We start from the raw sequence: 7,473 nt of genomic DNA, 5'->3' as shown, positions 1-7,473 counted from the left end.
AGTTATTGCTGTGATGTTCTAAGAATTATCAGTAGATTGCACATGATAAGAATCAGGCCAGGTGAATTGCTTTCCTCCCTATTGTAGAGCAGCTTGACGTTTAGTGATTGAGCAGAACCCCTGGGTACAGCCGTGCAGCCTGTTCACTGAGCAAGGGGCCTAGCCAAATGGGTGGGGACGGGGTGGTGAAATAGAGCGCACGTTTTGCTGGCCAAGCTGGGCATCGTGCTGTGAAGCCATATCTCCCCAGGGTGGGAGGGGTTGGGATCTTTCCAGCATGTGCCAAGGCACCCTTCACTCATCAAGCTGGGTGCCCAGGAAGCAGCCCAGAGGGGAGTACCTTTCTCAAATTCACTCAAGGATGGTGTACGGGCTAGGTGGCCCCGGGATTATGGTCAGCCCACTTGCACATTTTAATTGAATCAAGCCCACTCTGCTGTAGCAATTTTGGAAGAAAAGGGGGCTTGGGTATTTGGGGAGTATCGTGTATGAACAGGAAAAGGTGGAAATGACGTCAGCCGTTCTCTCCACTGTCCCAACCCTGCACGTTCTTCCGTAGGGTGCGATGTTAACTGTCTTTCCAGAACCAGGGCTCGACTGAGCCGGGGCCCTAGTCTGGATTGTTTCTCTTGTCCTTGCAGGTGACGTTGTGGGAGCTGGCCTGCGTCTCCAAGGATCATGTGAACATGCGAGATGAACTCTGCTTCTCTCTGTAGCAAACACTCTCTTGAAGGGCAACTTGAGGAGACTGGTTTTTTTTTTTTTAAGATTTTATTGATTTATTTGTCAGAGAGAGAGAGAGACAGAGGGAGAGAGAGAGCACAAGCAGAGGGAGCGGCAGGCAGAGGGAGAAGCAGGGTCACCATGGAGCAAGGAGCCCAACGTGGGGCTCGATCCCAGGACCCTGGAATCATGACCTGAGCCGAAGGCAGACGCTTCACCGACTGAGCCACCCAGGCGTCCCGAGGTGACTGCTTTCACCGTGTTCTCCCCCGCCCCCCCTTCAAAGAAGAGCTGCTTCTCCCCGCTCGTCTCCTTCAAGGCTGGTGAGTGGGTGGGGTGGTGGCCCAGGTGGGGGGCCGATCACCCTCTGAGGTGCTTCGCCCTCAGATCCAGTCAGAGGAGTGCTGTTGGCTCAGCCAGTCTAGCTTCCTTGGGCCGAACCGACCGGCAAGTTTAATAAATTCAAGTATTCTAAGTATTCTTCTGGCTTGTCCTGGGGAGGGCGTCAATTTTCAGGCAGACGGGATGGTGTGTCAGGTGGGCCCGGAAGATGGAGCTATCAAGGACGCACATTTTTTGTTTTTAGAATTAGCTGATTTTTTTTTTATTGGTGAACAAAGCCAATGCCCTGACTGTATGCAGATAGTTAGCAAGCGGCCACAAGGCTGGCGGCATTTTCAGCTCCGTTTACCTGGGAATTCACCCGATTTTGCTGAACAGCAGATACTCAATTAGTCCCGCGGTTACGATGAGCTCACTCTCACATCCTATTCTTGTTTATTAAACACCAATTTCAAGCCAAAGTCAAGGGTGTGCAACCTGTCCCCACACTCAGGAGAGTCCCCATTTGGTTTAATGCTCTGCTACCACCATCTTGAAATTCTTAAGCATTTTTGAACAAGGAGCCTTGCATTTTCATTTACCCCCGGGCCCTTCAAATGATGTGGCTGGTCCCACCCTCATAAAGCCAGGCCTTTTCCATGGAAGGTGTTAATCTGTGAGCAAGAGAAGGGACACGAGGAGAAACTGAATGGGGCACTGCGTGAAGAGCGGGAGCCAAGCGTGGTGGGCGGGGAGCTGCAGCGCTGCCTGGGGCTGGGGGCTGGCGTTGGGACGTTAGAGGGGTAAACGCTTGCTTCCTGCAAGAACATGACTCTTCAGAGAAACTCTGACATTAAGGAGTCTTTTTAATTCTTAGTTTTTACCCGTTTACACGAAGGTAGGCAAAAGTTAGGGAAGAGAGTAAACCGTCCACATTATGGTGAAACAAAGTTACAACACAGAAACCCTTGTCATCAGAGTTTGAACATTGTTCAAAAATGCTTGAAATTGGTGTTCGTCATTCTCAGCTAATGCCAAAGGGTCCCTTTGCTTGAAGCCAGCAGTGGGCCTGGACCGTGCGGTTGGCTGCCCTTCTCTCAACTTGGGCTTCTCAGCTGCTCCATTTCTGCTCAATGGGTCTATATTATAATCCTAACTAAATCTTTCTGAGACCAGCTGCTGGTCTATGAGAGGCGGAGGGTATGATAGTGACAGCCTTGGCTGGGGAACCAGGAGATCTGGCAAGGATTAGACGACAGCTGACCTTGGATTGCCCTTGAGTGAGTGCTTGCTAAAGAGAGAAAAGGCCCTGGGGCCTGGGAGCCAATAATAACGGTAGCATTATTTAAGATATTTTGGGGGGTATTTTCTTTAGGCATCTTCTCTTGCACAGAACTGCTCTGGAAATTTCTATCTAGAAGTAGTAGGAAATGACCCAGAAAAGTCATATTCTTCATATATTACCTTGTTTATTAAAAGTAATCAGCACCCGGGGCGCCTGGGTGGCTCAGTTGGTTGAGCGTGTCTGACTCTTGATTTTGGCTCACGTCTAGATCTCATGGGTTATGAGATCGAGTCCCAGGTTGGGCTCTGTGCTCAGGAGGGAGTTTGCTTGAAGATTCTCTCTCTCTGCCCCTCCCCCCAATAAACAAATAAATCTTTAAAAAAAAGTAATCAGCACCCATTAGGAGAGGTGCCTGTTTGCAAATGAAGGAGACTTGGGGCCTCTTCAGCCCCTGGACTCCAACACCTGTCATGTGCTCAGAGACAGCTGGAGAGGAAGTATCTGGAGCAGTGCAGTGGTGGAATGTTCTAGATCTCTGCAGTCCCCTATACTAGCCGCATGTGTTTACTGAGCACTTGGATTGTGGCTAGTGAACCTTCGAGTCTTCTAGTGCAGGCACAGCACGGTGCTGGGAACCAGAGGGAGGGCCCCAGAGCATCCCACCGTTCCTGCTGCCAGACGCTTGTATCGACGAGGAGACAGGATGTGGAACAATAATTAAGAATTAGAGAATCTACGAGCTGATGAGACCTCAAGCTTATTTCGTCCTTTTCCGATGATGCTGTTAGACTCTGTCTGTTGTAGAAATGACCCTAGGACAGGATGATGATGGTACTGGGATGCATGTTGTCTACCAGGAAGTCAGCCGGGGCCGTGGCACTTTTGAATTGGTGGCGTGAGGAGCTCCACAAATCTCCACCCCCCAAAACAATGGGAACACTTAGGAAAGATATAAAAATCAATTTTTTCGGAACTCTGCAAATGAATCGAAATTAATGAAAGGCTTGCAACAGATGCTCACGAGACGAGTCATTAGCGAAATGCCAATCAAAACCACAGTGAGATGATACTTTACACCCCCGGGGATGACTATAATTAAAAAAATGGAAAATAACAAGGACTGGCAAGGATGTAGAGAAATTGGACCCTCAGACACTGCCTTGCTGGTGGGAACATAAAACGGTGCCTTCTCTGTGGAAGACAATCTGGCCATCCCTCAAAAATTACCATATGACCCAGTAATTCCTCGCGTAGATATACAACCCAAAGAATTGAAAACGAATATTCAGAAAACTACTTGGACACTGACGTTCATAGCAAAGCAAGTCACAACAGCCCCAAAGTGGAAACAACTCAAATGACCAAGAGTTGATGAGCAGATAGCCAGGTTGGTAGAGCCATACCAGGGAATATTATTTGGGCATATAAAGGAATGAAACACTGACATGTGCTATGGCGCGGTTGACCCGTGAAAGCGTTATGCTAACTGAAGGAAACCAGACCCAAAAGACCACGTGTTATATGATGTCATTCATATGAAATATCCAAACTAGGCAAATCTGCAGAAGCAGAAGGTAGGTCCACACGTGCCAGGGCAAGGGGGGAAGGGGCAGTGCCTGCTGATGGGTACTGGGTTTCTGCGTGGGGTGATGACTGTGTTCTAAAATTCCACAGCGGTGACGTTGCACAGATCCGTGAATATACGACAAACCACAGAATCATGAACTTCAGAAGGTTAGATTTTATGGTTTTGTGCGTTATATCTCAATAGAGCTGTCATTAGAACCACACGAGGCTACCAATTAAAAAGACCTAGTTAGTCCTTTAGCTTTGTTTTGTTTTTAATTATTTATTTTAAAAATTGTGGTGAGACATAACATAAAATGCACCATTTTAACCATTTTTATTATTTATTTATTTTTAAAGATTTTATTTATTTATTTGACAGAGAGAGAACACAGGCAAGGGGAGCGGCAGGCAGAGGGAGAGGGAGAAGCAGACTCCTCGCTGAGCAAGGAGCCTGACTCGGCTCCATCCCAGGTCCCGGGATCACGCCCTGAGCCGAAGGCAGATGCTCAGCTGACTGAGCCACCCAGGCGCCCCGACTGTAACAATTTTTAAGTGTGCATTTTAGTGGCATTAAGTATATTCATATTGTTACGTAACCCTCGCCACCATCCATCCACAGATCTTTCCTCATCTTACAAAACTGAGACTCTGACCCCATTAAACACTAGCTCCCCATACCTCCCCTCTCCCAGCCCCTGGCACCCACCACTTTACTTCTGTTTCGATGAATTCAACCACTCTAGGAAGTCCTGTTAGTGGACTCATACAGTATTTGGCCTCTTGTAACAGGCTCGTTTCATTCAGCATCATGTCCTCCCGGTCCATTCATGTTGTAGCATGTGTCAGAGTTTCTTTCCTTTTTAAGACTGAGTAAGATCCCATTGTAGGTACAAATCACATTTTATGTATGTACTCATCCACCGGTGGGTACCCAGGTTGCTTCCATGCTTTAGCTATTGTGAATAATGCTGCTGAGAACGTTGGTGTACAAATCCATCTTCCTGTCCCTGCTTTCAATTCTTTTGGGTCTGTTTCCAGTAGTGGAATTTCTGGATCATATGGTCATTTTATTTTGAAATAAAAAATAAAATGACCAGATAATTAGGTGGTTATGCCAGACGAACAACTCCACTAAAAAGTCTAGAGTATCCACTGACTTCCAAGGGCATCTTAAGGGCAGGGAAACCAGGGTCGCTCTCCAGAGGTAGGGCCAAGCCTGGTAAGCACGACTCCTCCCAGCACCTGGCAGAGAGGAGGGATGGGGTGGGGGTGGGGCCCCGCTCTGACTGTCAGTCACATGAGTAGCTAGGGCCACACATCCAGAAAAGATGAGGAGAAACTGAGGTGGAGAATGCCTTTTTCTCTCTTCCCCAGTCTCTCTGATCAACCATAAAAAATTGAGGGAAGGGACGCCTTTTCCTCTCTGCTTGTAGATAGGTAATTCCCCAACCAAGACCCTTACACTTTTAGAGCCCCTTCCTGGCATTATAGGCTATAGGAAGAGTATCAGACCTGTAAATCGCTCAATATCGTTTACTCGGATGCCTTCCTGGTTTTAACTGGACGAAGGCAACTCATTTTCTTTTGTTCTGGGGTTGGAGGATGAGACGTGGCCACCTGAGGGACTTTGACTTCCTGATTTTAACTGGGAAAAAGGTGGCTCATTTTCTTTTGTTCTGATCTCAGCAACGTAGGATTGATCCCAGCCTCCTGGCTGTTCTCTTCTGGACCCGCCCCCCGGAGGTGGGGAGGTGGGAGGAACAAAGAAACATCACATCCACATCAAAAGTAGCTAGGCAAGTGGAGTCTGCAGGGGAATCTCCATCCAGGTACCATCCTTCCCAGGATAAGATCACGTCTCCTCCCTCTCCCACCCTATCTTGGAACCCCTGCTGGTGCTCGAGGGCTTTACCCTCTGCTAGAACAGGTGGTGTGCCAAGGGGGACCAAGGAGAGACCTGAGATAAAGGGGGACCTCAAAGTTTTCCAAACGTGGATGTAATGCTCTGTTAAATCAGATCCTCTCCGAAGCAGAAAAATGTGGGGTTCTGGCCATTGCTGAAAGATACGGGGATCAAGAGATGGGTGGGCCCGTGGGTGGCTTCACTTTCCAACTGGAGCCCCAGCTGTACCTTCTCAAGACCCCAACTGGGGATCCTCTCAAGACCCCAATTAAGATCCTAATGATCCCCTTGGACATTGGTATCACCGTCTCTTCCAAGCTCGAATCACAGAGGGATTGAGCAGTACTGGGGATTTCTCCCTCATTCATTTCCCAGGTTAATGGCTGTCATTGGAGCCAACTGTGGTTAGTCTACCACAGGACGGAAATGTTAAGGAATATTCCCAAGCAGCTGCTGAAACTGCCTTTTTTGGGAGAAATTCTGTCTTCTCCAGCCTGACATGGACTGCATATTTCCACTTTGGTGGAAAAAAAGCATGGCATCTACTCATCTGTCCAAACTGATGAGGTTTAGAACCGGGAATGATTCTATCTCGGTTTGCTGAAGGTCAAATAAGCTCGAGTTAAAATGGCGGTTAATCTTCTCGGTCTCAAAGGTTTCGTGGGCAATTGTTAAGAAAGTTTTACTTGGATGATCAATGGGATTACATCCAGGTCTTTTCCAAATAGGATAAAGTGCTAAAGCATTGACTACCGGACATAGGTTTGTGCTTTTATTTTTTTTTTTTAAAGATTTCTTATTTATTTATTCGACAGAGATAGAGACAGCCAGCGAGAGAGGGAACACAAGCAGGGGAAGTGGGAGAGGAAGAAGCAGGCTCCCAGCGGAGGAGCCTGATGTGGGGCTCGATCCCAGAACGCCGGGATCACGCCCTGAGCTGAAGGCAGACGCTTAACCGCTGTGCCACCCAGGCGCCCCTAGGTTTGTGCTTTTAAAGGATATCTGGGTCTGTTGGTAAAAAAATGGCGGTTAATCTTGTCTGTCTCAAGGGTTTCATGGGCAATTGTTAAGGAGGTGGCTTTCAAAGTCTCTGGTAAAGGACATCTGGGTCTGTTGGTAAATTAACTGTCAACCCAAACCCAGGAAGAAAACAGAACAATTTTCTCAGATTAGAGGCTCTCATTGAATACACAGCGATCTCCGCCAGTTCTCCTGAGGCCAAGAGATTCGGAAAAAACTGCAAAAGTTGGCTATTGGCCCCGAGGGGGCCCTAGAAGAGCTCTAATGAGCTGCCAGTGGGTCTTTTACAGTTGGGAGCAAGAGGAGAGTGAGGAAGAGAAGCTAAAGAGGAAGCCTGAGGCTTTGGTTACCGCCTTGCATGCCGGTGCCAGGGCGGCCTCCCCAGGCTCTGGCACCAAATGCCATCACTGTGGCCATGAGAATGAGAGTGCCCCCAATGACAAAAACCAAGGCCCTGTAACCCTTGTCCGACGGTGGTGAACACTGAAAATCTGAATGCCCTTGGGGACCTCAGTCTTCAAGGGCTCAGGTGGCCAGCGCCCCTGATCAGGATTGATGGGGCCTGGGGCTCTCCATGGTGGCTTCTCTGAAACAGCTCACCAGAGGGAGCCCAGAGCCTCGGCTAATTTTGGAAATACAAGGAAAACCAGTC

The 7,473-nt window shown here is 48.3% G+C and overlaps 1 long non-coding RNA gene across 1 annotated transcript in view; it reads left to right on the top strand.

The window, feature by feature from the left end:
• Positions 1-872, top strand: part of LOC103679453 — a 17,305-nt gene extending 16,433 nt beyond the window's left edge. Inside the window, exon 3 of the long non-coding RNA XR_572944.2 lies at positions 642-872. This is a non-coding gene — a long non-coding RNA (uncharacterized LOC103679453). The remainder of the gene's footprint in view (positions 1-641) is intronic.
• Positions 873-7,473: the final 6,601 nt, after the last annotated feature.

This window comes from Ursus maritimus, unplaced genomic scaffold, assembly GCF_017311325.1.
Source record: "Ursus maritimus isolate PB19 unplaced genomic scaffold, ASM1731132v1 scaffold_23, whole genome shotgun sequence".
NCBI lineage: Eukaryota > Metazoa > Chordata > Mammalia > Carnivora > Ursidae > Ursus > Ursus maritimus.
Note: the sequence above shows the minus strand (reverse complement) of the source record. Positions and strands in the feature narration are given on the sequence as shown.